Source organism: Lepisma saccharinum, chromosome 18 (assembly GCF_977018435.1).
Source record: "Lepisma saccharinum chromosome 18, izLepSacc3.1, whole genome shotgun sequence".
NCBI lineage: Eukaryota > Metazoa > Arthropoda > Insecta > Zygentoma > Lepismatidae > Lepisma > Lepisma saccharinum.
In genome coordinates this window covers 59193992-59210735 of record NC_139246.1, presented here as the reverse complement: position 1 = coordinate 59210735, position 16744 = coordinate 59193992, and the positions used below count along the sequence as shown (strand labels likewise).

At 37.3% G+C, this 16744-nt stretch overlaps 1 protein-coding gene across 3 annotated transcripts in view; it reads right to left on the bottom strand.

Annotated features, from left to right (window-relative positions):
* Positions 1-11265, bottom strand: part of LOC146002602 (uncharacterized) — a 146872-nt gene extending 135607 nt beyond the window's left edge. For all 3 annotated transcript variants that reach the window (XM_083140560.1, XM_083140559.1, XM_083140561.1), the window contains exon 1: positions 11106-11265. The gene's annotated coding sequence lies outside the window, so the exon portion shown is untranslated. The remainder of the gene's footprint in view (positions 1-11105) is intronic.
* Between the last annotated feature and the right edge of the window lie 5479 nt (positions 11266-16744).

Genomic DNA, 16744 nt, shown 5'->3' with positions numbered 1-16744 from the left:
ACCAGGGCGCGAAATTTCCGGTCGCCAGGTCGCCATTGGCGACTAAAATTTCGTTGTTTCAAATGTGTGTCAAGCATGCCTCAAGACTTCACCTCTTGAGAGAAACGGCAGAAGTTATAGAAGAAATTCTAAAACTGAGTGATATCCACACTATTAGGTGGTTAGCCAGCAAAGAACGTGCAAAAAGAGCTCTCTTGCAATCATGGAAAGCTGTTGTGACCCATCTTGAACAGGTGGCCCATGAAACGACAATGATGGCGCTAAAGCTAAGGATTTGCTGAAAAGTTTGAAGCAATTTAAATTTGTTAAGCTTCTGTACTTCCTTTTGGATTTCTACGGGAAATTGAACCCTTTAAGCGTGGCACTACAAAATAAGAATCTTTTGATTTCATCTCTGAAAATAAGAATTGAACACTGTATTGTAGTTTTGGCTGACCTGGAATCTAATGTTGGACCAAGCGAACAAGATTTCTTGGACCATGTATCCATTTCAGGGAAGATCAGGGATGTGCAAGAGTTTCAGACTGTTAGAGGAAACTTAATTAACAATGCGAAGGTGTAGATCACAGAAACATTGCAGTCGTCAACAGATGCGATTGCATCTCTGCATGTTTTCGACACCTTGGGTTGGCCTCCCAAAGAAAATATTCTTCAGTTTGGGATAGAAGAAATAAAGAAGATCTACATATACTTTAACCCGATCCTTTATAATGAGAAAATGGATGTTCTGTCAGCAGAGTGGACTGTATAAGACAGTTCACGGAAGAGAATCTATGGACCTTTTGGAATTCAGACGAGCTGTAACGGTACCTTACCTAAAGTTAGGATATTCCTCAAGAGCACAACCTGGACGTCCTTGAACTTCATCTACCATACGTGCTGTGATTCCAGACATAAGGCTAAACGGAATACAACACTTCATCGCTCGTAGCAGCAAGCAAAGATGATGTGCGAAGCAGAGTTGTAATGCCAAACCACATACATATTGTAAGAAGTGCAATATTACTATGTGCATCAAGTGTTTTGTACCATACCATTCAAAATAAACTAAAAGTCTGAGGAGAAGGAAGATAATATGTTAAAGATGTGAAACAAAATTTATGTAAACACTGCACTGTTTTTGCAAAGTTCAATTAAAATAATTATTTACTTATAACTCATATTTTTAGAAAAATCTGCTAAATGACAATTTTATCTCATATCTGACCAGCGTCCTCGTTTGAGGATGGCACATTTTGAGAAAACTGTGAATGCAAAAAATATTTCTTCATTGTAATATGTTTGTGTGTTTTTCAAGTGAATAAAACAATAACATAGGAATAATTAAAGAAAAAAATAATTTGGGCGTTAATGCAACAAGGACGGCTTGTGACACCAGAGTCACTTTATGCTGGGACAAGGCTGAAAAAATTCCAACCTTAGATCACCCACCCCGGGAATCGAGCCTGGGCCTCCCGCATGGCAAACAGATGGACCGACTAGACCAGTGTTCCGCAACCGGTGTGCCACAGCACACTAGTGTGCCATCACAAGGCAAAGGGTGTGACGCGAACTTTTACCTACTATTGTAATATTGTAAGAAATTAATTGTCGATTTTAAGTAAGAAGGTGCTTGTTTATTCTTGCTGATAACTGTTATTTTTCATAGAAATTAAATGTAATTTATTTACTCAATATTAATATTTTTAACATTCCTCTCTGTTAAGTAAAGATGTGAATTATTTTCGGCGGTTGTTGGAACAAAATAAAAAAAAATAAAAAATAACAAGTGACACTCATGACTACGTCGGTACGTGTTTCGCAAAAAGTACAGGAAGCTAGTAGCTATAAGGTAGCTGAACTTATCGTAAAGGCCAAAAAAAAACACACAATAGCAGAAATGTTGTTAATGTCCGCGTGTAAAGAAATGGTAAAAATAGTCCTGGGTTCAGAAGCTGCTACTGAAATTTTAAAAAATACCTCTCTCTCTGCTGACACAATCAGCCGCCGAGTTAGTGACATGTCCAGTGACATCGAAGACATTATGAAGGAGAAAATAAAGAGCAGTCGAAAGTTCTCACTTCAGATAGACGAGTCCACAGATATTGGCGGTCACGCACAACTTCTTTCATACATATGGTATGTTGATGGGGATGTAATTGCAAGTTGTTGTTTTTTTTTGTTTTTTTCAAAGAACTAACCGAGCGAGCAACCGGTGAAGAAATATTTCGTATGACTAATGAATATGTGGTCCGTAATGAATTAACATGGGAGGACTGCGTTAGTGTTTGTGCTTCTATGACAGGCCGAGTGAAAGGATTCGTTGGTAAAGTACGCGAAGTAAATCCTAACTTACGAACCGACCATTGTCTCATTCACCGCGAAGCCATTGTTGCTAAGTCTTTGCCATCTCCTCTGAAAATTGTGATGGACGAAGTAGTAAAAGTCGTGAACTTCACGAAGTCGCGGCCCCTAAATATGCGGCTTTTTAACGTTTTGTGTCAAGAAAGGGGATCAGAGCACACTACACTTCTGCTACATACAGAAGTACGATGGTTATCTTGAGGTAAAGTGTTAACGCGAATGTTTGAACTTAAAGAGGAGGTACTTTCATTTTTGACTATTTAGGGGCATGAGTATGCGGATTTATTTGCAAATGATGAATGGTTATCTAAGTTGGCATATCTTTCCGATATTTTCGTACACTTGAATGAACTAAACAGAAAAATGCAAGGTAGAAACAAAAATATTCTGACATGGATAAGATTCAAGGATTTATTAATAAGTTGAACTTGTGGATACAGACAATTGATAATGGATCGTGTGAGATGTTCCAAACTGTATGGCCCCTTGTTGACGATAAGAAGGTGTTGATGGACTTAATTAAAGAACATTTAGTACTCTTGCAGCAGACTTTCAAAAAATATTTTGGAGAGAGCGTTGAAGATTTCGACTGGGTTCGTGATCTTTCAGTATGGATTCGAAATATCTTCCGAAAAATTTACGCTTACAAGAGGAACTGGCAGATTTGAAAGCAGACAGAACATTGAAATTAAAATTTTTCGAAGTGCCTTTGGATACATTTTGGTTGTCAATAAGCAGCGAATACCCGGCTATCTCCGAGATGGCAGTTAATGTGTTATTACCATTTTCAACTACTTATTTGTGTGAACTGGGCTTCTCGAAGTTGACTGCAATTAAAACATCAAAGAGAGAGAGAGAGAGAGAGAGAGAGAGAGAATCAAATCCATTGATGAAGAAATGAGGCTTGCATTGTCCACGATTCCGCCACGAATCAGCCGTCTGTGTGCAGCTAAGCAAGCTCAAGTATCACATTGAAGGTATGAGTAGAGTTATTTACTTTAAAATTCGTATTAGAAATGTGTATTTTCTACAGTGAATTAAAGTTAATAAATTTTTAATAAATGCATAAGTCTATTCATGTTTTATAATAATAACAACAACAATGATAATAATAATTGATTACATAACGACGTAATATTTCGTAATTATATTAAGATTCATATGATTTTGAGGGGACAGACATTTTGGTGTGCCGTGTGTAAAAAAAGGTTGCGGAACACTGGACTAGACCATTGCAGCTTTGACCATATTGTATCAAAAAAAAAAGTTTTTTTTCTGTGAATTTGCAATGAGGAAGATCACTAGGAAAAAGGAAGTGAGGTTTTCTTCTGCAATGTCACAGTAGGCCTTTCTACAAGTAGCTGCCTTCTAATGGCCTTTCCTTTCAAAAATGCTACAGGCAATAAACTTTGGTAATCCCTACAGACCAATGTGATGTTAAGAATGTAGTAAATGTGTCCTTTCCCAACAAAAAGTCAAGTAGGTGGGAATAACTTACAACTTCTAGAAACATCTTGAAGGATGGTGGCTAAGCCTTTTAATACTGCCAGTCATTCATCTTAAAACCAATTATGTAGGCTATCATTGAAATTAATAAATTTAAATTTATTTTGGAAAATTTAATCGAATGGGAATGCTTTCCTTCTTTAACGGTCGCCATCTTATTATTTAAGAATTTGTGGGGGGGGGGGGGTGAAAGTTTGGTGAATTTTAGTTACATTTTCATACTGCGAGATGCATAGGTGTGGGTGAAGGGGAGTGCCAGGGGTTTCTGGGCACCTCCTTGTGTGTCCTCAATAAATAAAAAAAATGTAGAAACTACAATAAAAATAGTGAAAACAATATCCTTGTTGAAATTACAATTTATAGTAGGATCTGAACCATCATGTAATGTGCCTCCACTGGTTTATATTTATACCAATTAAATAATGGTAATAACTAATATTTTGTTATTCAATCATGTCATAAAATCATGTGTATATCAATAAACAAAACAAAACAGAAGTGAAATATTGTCATTAGTTTTGGAAGTGTGGTAAATGCAGTCATGTGGTGCTCCAACAGTCAAGAATAGGTCATGTAGATAGCGACCTGGTGTGGGTGAAGAGAATTTAGGGTAACCAGAGATAGTGCAGGATCCGCTCAAGTCAAATTTCGGAGCAAAATTATGATTTACGTAAATTTATGGCCAATACTTAGGCACATGTTGCCTGCACTTGTTGATAAAATTTCAACCTGCTAGTGTTGCCAGGTTAAGGTCATATACCCTGAAAGACACTTTTCCAATTAACCCACATAATCGCCAGTCCAAAGTCCATCAAATGCTGCACATGTCCAATATTGGTCGCAAATGACAGATCAACATGGCATCCATCATCAGATGTCTAATTATGACCTTTCGATAATTTCTTACATATTTTTCTCACCTAAAGTGGCATTCCTGAAAATTTTCAATGCAAACTTCTACAATTTATTAATTTACAGAATTTTCTGTATGCAGTAAGCTGATAATGTTAAGCAAAACATTGAAAAATATCTCAATTGATGAGGCTTTATAATGCAGAAAACCCGGTGAAAATATCTCATTATATTTGTACCTCGAATCAATGCCTCAAAGCTGTGAGTGCAATACTTATCAAACGTGTTTTCAACATGTTCCAAAACATTTGCCGGAATCATGGCAGCGAGCTTAATTCCGTGCAATGAATTGTAGAGGAAGTTGTTCATCTATTTTTGTCCGTTGTTGCAGAATGACAATTGTAAGTCAGACAAAATTTGCATGCATAAACGGAACCAAAAAAGTTTATCCGATAAAATGTCATACCACATCAGAAAAAAATTCTGATGCATAAGGCTCCGTTAATGCATACAATTTTTATCAGATGTCGCATTGAGATATTTTGTTGCAATTCGACACAAGTTGGATGGTGATATCTTACAACAATCACATAAATCTATGGATGTCGTTCAACTAAATGTAGTATTAAAAAAATTGGGTTCCATAAAAGCATATCTCCATGTTCATTCAGAATATCGGACAAAATGCTTTACTATTTTGTTTTTATTAGCCAGAGTCCTCATTTCTGAATTTCAATTTAATCAATCCTATCCATACTTCTATGGGCATTTAGACACATACCTTACATCATTATCCTGTATACTCTAAAACACTGTATATAACAACATTGTATAATAATGTCAAACATTTTGCAGTGATCTGAGTGTTGGATTATGATTTCAATATTTAGTAACAAAAAACTTCTGGATACAAAATTGAAATTTCTATGGTAAATCAATCCAAATTGGCCCAATTTCAGATTGTTTAATCCCAAACTAATCATGGAACAGACGTAATTTTTACATGGCTCGATTTATATGTATGCCTGTTAGCACATATTTCAGTCATATTGATTACTTACTGCATGTTTCTTGGAGAACGATTTTTCCCTCCCATATACTCCTACATGATTTTTTTTTATTTGATTTGATTTATTTTACTTCGCTTTTTGTGCAACTTTTGACTAATTTGCAAAGATGGGGAATGAGTGATGACATGACGAAATTGATGAATGGACACTCACAAACATCCATGCCCAGGCCAGGATTCAAACCTGGGACCCCTGGCGCTGTAGCGTGATGTGCTAACCACTCTGCCACGGGGGCCGGCAGTCCTACATGATTCTTGATTGCGAGCAGCCATTCATTCAAACACAATTCACTGTCATCTTAAATACAGACTGCTGCTGCCATCTACTTCATGAGTGTGAGGTGCAAAGGAATATTGTATACGTAAATGCTTTACGTTAGGCTTAGGTTTAAGGCTCTTAGCATTAGTAGGCCCTACAAGATCCATAAATGCTGCCAAGTCCTGATTAACAATTGTATGTATTTGTAAAGAGATAAATTTTAGAGAAACATATATGGTGGTACAGTAAATAGGCTACGACATTATTGCAAAATCACATGCACAACTCTTGAGAGCCTAGACTATCATTATTTAAGTGTTTCACATTCAGTACGCCCCACACTTTCAGAACATCAAGAAGAGAGAGAAATGAAAAATTTTCAAGGGACCAGCTAAGCATCCTGCATACACAGAGCCCACACCACTGCTCCATCAATGCTGTTTCTTGGAAAAACTAGGCTTCAAGTGTGTACCAATGAAAAAGAACACTGCAATGTACTGTCCAGCTGGTTGCATAATGTGCTTGCTTGGGTCATACACACCTGTTGTATGAGCATCTTAAAAATCATCTAAATATCACCACTGTAAGCACATGCAAGTGTAATCCTATTGTTAACTTAGAACATCACAACAGACCACCTAACCTACTTATGTACGCACATAATGTGATTGGAAATTTGTTCTGCACAGAAAACGCAGGTAAGTAATCAGAAATTTGTTCAGTATGTATTCATAGAAATCAGTTCATTTACAAAATGTATGTGTTGCAAAAGAACTTGCCAGTCATGTTAACACTATAGTATAGGGGGTGAGGGATTTCTTCAAATTTACAGGAGAAATCACTTACGGAAATAGTTTTCTGTAGCATTGTGGAAGTTTGTGAATGTAGTTTTGATCCATTTTAATGCAAATACATGTTGATTTCTGCGAAAATATCTGTCCGACATGCTGTTTCTGTTGCCATCATTTGCTTTTTGCACGAGAGCACAATGTTCCATGTGCTAGATGACGTAATCCCGTACTCAGTGTTTCAAACTTGCCGTGTTTTCACTAGAGCATGACGTGTCGAGTATTATTTTTTTAATTTTTTTTTAACTATGCTTGCCTAAACTACCTTAACCTAACCTTACGGAAAATGCTTTTTGGGGCTAACATGAATGGTTTTTGGGGCTAACGTGAATGGTTTGTGAGGTATTAGCATAATTTCAAATCCGGTCACGAAAGTAGGTATTTTCTGGTGAACGAGATTGCAACACTGCATAAATTGACAAAACAGTCGCACAACATGCGATGAACCAGTACACTGTCGCCATAATGTGTGTTACAGAATCAAAATAACAAGTAACAGTAAGTACTCGTAAATGTAAGAAATAGACATTATCTTAGAAATGCATTATTTCACCTTAGGAAATGTTCCGCATTCCAAAATAGTACGTTAGCAATGTAAAAAAGTGTGAAATATATGATTTATAGGAGTCACCCCCATACTGTAGTAGTACCGAAAATAAGAGTTAATAAAAACACATACACACGAAAATCTTGGTTTACGCCAACATTGCTTTGCACAATACTAATAATAATAATTCCAAAATAGTACGTTAGCAATGTAAAAAAGTGTGAAATATATGATTTGGTAAATTTCTCGTATCGGACAAACTGCTGAAATTTGCTAGTTCATTTAATTTGAATATTCGTACATACGTATTCTGCATTGAGAAACATTGCTGAATGTGGCATTTCTCTTATTTCACGGAAATAAGCTCTATTTGCGACATATCGAGTAAGTTTTCTTCGTTTCTTTTTGCCTTCGGTAACACGCAAAATGGTTTCACTACCGTACTCGGCATGCAGTGTTTCCACCCCACTGCACCCAAAAATACCTACGTAGCCCCACAAACCATTCATACATAGCACCATGAACCTTTTCCGGTAAGGTTAGGTTAGGTAGGGTCACTTTAGTTACAATAGTTAAAAATTGGTTTCGAAAAAAATATGCGTTGCCCCACACACCATTCTCGCATAGCCCCACGAACCATTGACGCATAGCCCCACGAACCATTGACACATAGCCCCACGAACCATTGACACATAGCCCCACACACCATTTGCGGAAACGTACCTTCTTCAGTTACAAAAACGCGTGTTTGGAAACACTGACCGGGATTACGTCATCACACACAGGCTACATCCACCTGGAAGTAAATGGATGCAAGAGCTTTCGTGCATCGGTCACACATTTATATCGAAAAATAGATGATTTACCGGCAAAATTCAATGAACAATGCGAGAAAACACTTCCCTGAACTTCCACAAGTCTAAAGAAACTGCATTCGGTAAGTAATTTCTCCTGTAAATTTGAAGAAATCCATTTGTCCGATACGAGAAATTTACCTATGATTTATAGGAGTCACCCCCATACTATAGTAATACCGAAAATAAGAGTTAATAAAAACACATACACACGAAAATCTTGGTTTACGCCAACATTGCTTTGCACAATACTAATAATAATAATTCCAAAATAGTACGTTAGCAATGTAAAAAAGTGTGAAATATATGATTTATAGGAGTCACCCCCATACTATAGTAGTACCGAAAATAAGAGTTAATAAAAACACATACACACGAAAATCTTGGTGTGTATGCTTTGCACAATACTAATACTACGCCAATATAGAGCACGTTTTATAAAGAATAAACAATAGTAGGAGCAATTGAAGGTGACGGGAGTGTTCTCAGATTTATTTACTAGAGAATGTAGTAACCAAATAAGTTTTTCGGATGAAGTATCAGAGGTTCAGATGTCCCGGACACTGTTTGTAATTTGGATATTGCGTGTGTAAGGTGTAATATATTGCTTTTCATAATGGCGATATTTCTCCGGAAAGAAGTGAGGAAGCCATGTTTTGTGGAATGTAGCAACCGAGTTGCGCTCACTGTATCCACCGTTGGATTGTAAACACTACACACTTTGAAGGATAAGCTGTGTGTTATTTGAAGTATGTTTGCCAAACCTAACCTAACGTTACGTGAAATGTTCAAGTTACAGACGTGACCGGGAAATTGTAATGTCAGATTCGTGTTCAGGAGGCCTCATGTAGAAAGTATATAAAATTTCAAACAAATCGGGGAACACTCCCATCATCTTCTATTAAGCCCAATAGTAATTTGTTCCCAAACAAGGGAAAATATATATATGCATGCATGTTTTTATACACGTTCATAATAAACACAAAATACAGCGTATTACGGTGCACGAGCACACATACGCGTGTTCGAACAAAAAAAGATATATCGCAGCTCGTCAAGTTACTTACACGAAGTAAACATAGGGTGACCAGACATACTCTTTTTAAGAGTATTATACTCTTTTAGATGTTCATATACTCTATACTCTTTTCAATTTGCAAAAATTCCCAAATATACTCTTTTCCTTGCTATTTAATTTCATTCATTATCTTATGCGTAAGAATGCCTTAAAATCCACAGAACGGAAAACGTCAAGATGTCAACAAACTGAAGTATTTACTCCTTGATTCAAGAATTTCCTATGATCAATTTCAAGAGTCATTTTCATATTCCATCAACAAGCAAGACATATTTCAAATTCATTGGAATTTAATGATAATGACTAGGGCTGAGCCGATACCACTTTGAACCGATACCTATGCTGATACTCTTACCGATTCCCACCGATACCGATACCAATACTTGAAAATAGCAATAATTAAAATTTGTTCAAAATATTCTCCTCCAATTATATGCTACAACATACCAAGAAATTTGCTTTAGAATATTCAAGAATTGCATCAGAATATTTAAATAGATATTATGTAGTCACAAAATATAGTTTTTCATGCAAAATTTGTGTAAAATAAAAAGGAAGTTTTAATTTTGCATAATTTCCAGGATAATTAGACTGTCAAGAAGTCGCGCGGGATTTTTGCGGACCCCATGAAAGACCAAAATGCCGGAAAGTATCGGCTGGTATCGGTAGCTGAATTCCAACCGATACTTTCTGATACCGATACCACTGGTATCGGCCGATACCGATACATCGGCATCGGCTCAGCCCTAATAATGATATTTTTGAAACTTACTCTGCAATTTCAAAAGCCGTTGAAAAACATCTTGAAGATTGGGGGGAAAGAAGAGAATCAATGATGGATAAGTGGAGGTCAGTGTGCAAAGATTTAGTACAGGCTGGGTTAAATTTAAAAGTGATTGTGCCTCTTATAAAATTTTTGTTTACTCTGCCTGGTACAAATGTTGGTTGTGAAAGACCCTTCAGTGTTATTAAAATTTATTGGCGAGAGGAAAAAAGTACACTCCTGGTGCCAAGACTCGAACAAGTAATGAAAGTGAAATCCAATGTGGACATGACCTGTGAAGAGTTTGGACTGGCAATAAAGTACGATTTAAACATACTCAAGAAAGCAAAATCATCCCAGAAGTATGAACGATGGTGCCATTGGTGAGTAAGTATTTGTATTTAGCTAATTACATTAAACCCATAAGTAATTTGAATCTGTAGAGTGTAGGCCTATTTTATAGGGGCTATAATAGCAATAACAAATAGCCATGCTTATTTTCGTTTTCTTTTTATGTTTTGTGCATGCGCACCTTCAACCTATAGACTATACTCTTTTTGGTCAACAAATATCTGGTCACCCTAAGTAAACATGTTGATAAAAGGATGATCAAAATATTTTCACACACTTAAGTCACCTTTCTAGCATTTATTTTGTCATCTCCTTCGACAACACGGCTCAGAGTAAGGAGGGCATGGTTGGTCACTTAAAACTCAAACCGGGATTGAACTCCTTCGGTTACCTTTGCATATCAAATTCTGTCAATATAAGTACAAGCATTGGGTTTCGAAATTTTGCTTGAAACTGGCTATTCACATTCTTCCCAGGAAACTAATGTGGCATGTATTTGAAACGTATACCTATCGAATACATCCATAACTTCAGATGAAGTAGGAATGTTATGTGGCAAACAATGTCGGGAAGACAATCATACAAGTTGACCTGTGGGAACTCAGTGAAGTACTAGGAAAGTTGTATTGTCTTACCTCATGTTCGAAAGTTTCTGATATAATGAATAAAATATATTCCGTACAAAGAAAACCACTACAACCCCACCACTTCAATTTCCAAAACTACGAAGCCATCTTCTCTAGTCTACAGCTACAGCATCCATCGACTGTACACTCCACTTGTTAATGAACTATCGATAGTCGACAAGCTCCAAACAGCACATTCGATTCCATCGTATCTCCTACAAATTTCTATACAGCTTGATTATAATATTATTTATAATAGACAAATGTACAGAAAATATTGTTATTTATTATTTCTTTTATTATCAGGTTTGGGTTCGGATGGCATATTGCAATCCATGCGTCATTATTTCCAGGATGAGAATTTGGCGGCAAAAATGCCAGGAAAAAAATATTGAATTTAGTACTTCTGCTAATGGACATTTCCACTCAATTTCTTCTACAACAATTTTAAAAGCTACACGCTGGAAAAATGACCCCTGCAAATTGTCGCGTTTCTCTTCGTTCAGTTTAAGGCAAAAACGAGACTTCCAAAGTTGCGAGGCTAGCGTTGCGCTGAAAACACGCCCCGCCATGTTAAAACGTCACTACCAAAATGAGCTCCTTTGTCGTGGGTCTCACTTATTGCACAACACTTGAGCAACCTTGTGTTCCGACGTCACTCGAGTAAACTTTTTAATTTTAGGCTAGATGCCTACGTTGTCAGATTAGGCTAGTTAGGTTTAGTTCTCTTAGTCTAAATAGTAATTTTTCATTGTATTTATGCTACTGGAACCTCACCTAACAGGCATAACCTAACCTCATTGATATTTCTCATCTGACGTCAGAACGAAAGGTTGCTAAAGTGTTGTTCAATAAGAGATACCAGTTTGTCGTCTGCTTCGAGCGTCCAGTTTACTGGGGAGCCCACGGTGACCGAATATGTGCAGCATTTTTACAAATCTGTACTGATTTAAATAATGGAAGAAGGAGCGATAGTGGAAAGGAAAGCTATGCTTTGTAATACAGCGCCTTGAATAACGTAGTGTGGAAAACGACCCAAGAAACTAGTTCCCGAGATGGATGAAAACATAGATGGCAGTGCGATCAGTACGAGTGCTAATTTTCTTATGAAAGTAATACGGCTTAGTTAGTTTCTTGGAATATATTGTGTAGATTTGTTTGTCTTGAAATGCGGTACGTGAATTGATGGAAACAGTTATATTTGTGGAGTGATTTGCAGTCACGAAACGGCATTAATTTGGAAAGAAGAGTAACACAAGAAGAAACATCGCAAAGTGATTCCGGACGTCAGGTGTTGGATTTTGTACTAGGGTGTTATTTTCCTAAGTTATTAGAATATAAATAGTATCCTGAGAGATATTTCATACCGAGGCGACAAACCACAAGTGTCGCTTGGAAGCAATGCAGCCTTTCGAACCGTAGGAACACAAGCTCTGACTGCACCGTTTCGTCAAGGAGATTTTACACCAAAGCGACACGTGACAAACGATACGAGGATTTCACACCAAAGCGACACGGGTCCTTCGGTCCAAGGCAACTTTCATACCGAAGCGACATATGTTGCTTGTAAACGAGCCAATCAAGAGCAACATTTCACATCGTAGCGGCATGACGGGAAGCACAGGCCAGCGTTCGGTTGGTGAAATCCTCAAGCGATAAGTGTCGCGTGCCGTTTGTCGTTTTGGTGGCAATCTCCTTAAAGCAAGACACTCATTGCATCGCGCATGCGCGAACAACAAACCACGGCAACATGATGCAAGCTATTGAGGAAATGGCCCAGTTTGAGCGACGCACAAGCGTCATGTGTGGCTTATCGTGTCGCCTAGATCTGTTTTTGTAATGTGCTGTTTATCGTGTCGCCTATCTGTTGTTCGCACAATTAGCAGCGAACGCTTGCTAATAGAGACTGAAGGCACCATGTCGCTTGTCACTTAGTTGGAAACTCCCCCTGTAGCGCGTCGCTTCGGTCTGAGCTCCTTTAAGGAGCTTTCCGACCGAAGAAACAAGTAGCACGCGAATACGCCATATGAACGTGTCGTTTGCTGTTTGGACTCTCGTGTGCAATGAATGCTATTTTACAGTCTGGAAGTGTGTGTCACTAGTGTGACAGTGTGAACATCCCGTGTCGCTTGTCCCATTGGTTTGAAAGTTTCCTTACACTCATGTCGATGGCACTAAGAACGTTTTGTGGGGTTCCCCTTGTCATTCATGCAATCATCATTATCATCATCGCCGCGATTAGTTTAAAGCGGAAGAAAAGAGACAGTAAATATAAAAAATACAAATGCTTCAGTGTGTATATTTTAAAAGAAATGATGCCAAGAGCATTCCACGCGTATTTTTTCTCCCGTATTATTAACGAAAGTATGACGATAACAGGACGTGGTCGACTGTCTAGAATGTTCGTTAATATCTTCGCGACCACTGTACCAAATATCATAGCAATTATCACATTCATAGAAATGATTCATGTAAAAGAATCAGACGTTGCAGCGAAAACTATATTTACTTCCATTATAAGCAGACGAATGCCTAGTAGCACGTGTACCGACACCAGCGCCTCTAGCGGTATCATTTTCGAGTGGAACCAGCCAGAGATGCCAGAACAGTGCCGTCCACGTTATTCAAGGCGCTGTTCGTCCTGTTTTGTACCTTGTTACATTTGTACTTGGTGCAGAGCCTGAAGAAGACCTTGCCAGAAGGTTGAAACGTCACGTTTAGTTTATGTTTTATAATAAAATAAATTTCTGCCTTGGTCAGCATATTGAGTTCTTCAATACTCATAATTATGTACTTAGTATATAGTAATAAGTCATATGTTTTGCTGTCTATGGTCATAGTCCCCCCCCCCCCCAAGTTGATTGTTTAGCGGTCTCAGTCCCCGAAAGTTGATGATCTAGAACATTTCAAATGTGTATTTCAAGTTAAGTTCATGTGGCACAATTCACAGTAAACTTTACAAGCGAAGCAAAATAATACATTAGATCCTCTTAAGCAAAATTATTTTGGGGGGCTCTGGCACCACATCGATAACAATGGGGGGGGGGTTTGAGCCCTCCCCCTCCAAGCCCCATGGATTCGGCGCCTATGCTCTCAAGTTAAAATCCAAATTAGGAGTCAGGGGTTAGGCCCACTCTCCAAACATTACATCGTCACGGAAACTTCGGACTTCGAACATTTTCGCCCAATTGACAACGACTTCGAACATTTTCACCCAATTGACAACGACGAGTAATCTTCTTATACCAACACCAATGAACAACTATGACAATTCCGTTAAGAAAATAATATATTTTTAAATTAAATGGTTCGTGTTAGCAATGATTGTTAAAATACAGAACATGTCTAAACGTGAGTTAGCCAAAAAATGAAACACTTTCGAGTCAGTCACGACTGCAGTTCGAAAAAGGTTGGGACAGGGATTAAAAAGAATGGACCGTTCCGACTAAACCGGGACGCGTGGTAGCCTATCATCAACGGTTGTTCCGTGAGAGTCCATGCTTCACATCCATACACTACAATGCTACGAATGAGTGTTTTTTGTTTAACATCATTCGAGCTCTCCAATTGACATCTGTACCTCTCGTTAAGAAATAGGTCTTATTTTCTGTTTGAGTACGTGCTTGTATTTCTGCTATTTCTTAATTTTTAACATTCATGTTAGAACCTAGATATGAAGTAGTTGGTCATTTCAATATTAAAGTTTACTATTACCATATTCTGTTCACAGTTTCTTCTTTTCCTTGACTGGATTAGTATCTTTGTCTTAGTCTCATTAATTTTTAGTCCAACTTTCTTGCCTTCCTCATTCAGGTCCTTTTAAAGACTTCCTTTACTCTTCTCAGCGAATAATATAATAATAATATCAATTAATATTAAATGTTATTACTTGTATGAGGTGTGTAAGGGGTGATTCTTCCACATAGGAAACCCAATTGTCACCTCAATTCCACGTAGTACGCCCTGGACTGAATTTTGCAGACTAACGAGGCTCTGGCGTCTGTGTTTTGTCCTTATGGGTGCTCAACTTTTAACCTGTCAGAATGTTTTAATATTTTTTAGTTAACGACATTACAGTTTAATTTAGGTAAGGTAAGGGGCTGGATCCCGTATAACGTGACGGGTGAAAAATAGCCTTTAGGTGCTGATGCACCCAAAAATTCAAATTCATGTTCAAATTCAAATTATCACATGTATGGAACAATGACATACTATTCAATTGTCAATACAAGTTACAATAGGTGTAATTAAATAGGACTAAGGACACTTCCTGCTAAAAGAATCCGATGCAGACTCTACATAATTCATTCGTTTTGTATGAATTCTAAGGTGAAAACCAACAGGTATAATATGTCAAATTAAAGAGAAGCATTTACGCTACAATTTTTATTTGGAACACTTTCTTCTCGGATACCTAGATGATTAGTAAATTTATAATCTTACTGTCATTAGTAAAAAATACGAATTTATTTTACTAATCCATGATTAACTACTAGACGGTTGCTTTTATCTAAAATCCTAAGATAGTCTTATATATAGAATACATCTTAAGCTTCTATTTGTAATAAAGAATGTTGAAATCGGACTGTTAGTGTCAGTACACACCATCAATCAGCTAGAATATACAGTCCCTACCAAAAGTTCAAGACAACCTTGTCATGTGTTTTTCAGACAAACAGAAAAAGTACATCTGCGAGTGCTTTTCATGAAATAAACACTTTAATACAAAATTGGAATTATTATGTAATATTATTGAAAGGTACATCAAGATCAAGAACGTGTAAGGGCATATTAATGCACTTATAATTAAGAGATGCAACTAAAGGTACAATTTGTAAAATCGTTAAATCTGAACTTTGAAAATATACTTGGAAACAAACATTTCTGCTGAAATTATATGAATGAAGTGTGAAATTGTAATAGTCAATAGGTCCATCTTTAAGTTTCAAGCACATTTGCACACGTTTTCTCATGCTGCGGACCAATATCTGGCATTCTTGGGGCGTAATCTCATTCCATACTTCGGAGATAATCCGGTCCTCGCGTACAGACGTTACCCTGAGGCGGCCGTAGCGTGGTTTATCAACCACTGTACCTTGCTGCTTGAATTTATTTATTGTGTTCGCCACACAGGTTTTACTCACATTCCATGGGACTGCAATTTCTCTGTGAGACCTATTGCATCTATACATACCAATTATTTGACATTTCACGGCCACAGATTTTTTCCCCATTATCACTGAGACTGCCCTATTCTCAAATTGTCATGTTCAAAGTTAATATTATTTATGTTATTGATGTTGTTTTAACTTATGCATGTTTGTTTTATATATATATTGTTATAATCATCTTAACACGCTGTATAAAATACAAGAAATCAAATTGCTGTAACCATAGCAACGAGAAATAATAAGTACTAAAATGGTGATGGAAGTAGTGAGATTTTCTGCGCCTGTATTGTATTTATTTTAATGATAACGGTTATCGTTAATTACGCAATTTTATTTGCATTGATAATTGTTCTGCAAGATTAAGCGCAGCGACGGTTATCAAGAGTGGCGACCCAGAAAGCCAGTATTGTTCAAAAAGTGTGCAATCTTCTGACAGTGGTAAGAATGTCTGTTGTAATGGAACAGAATTTTTGTCAT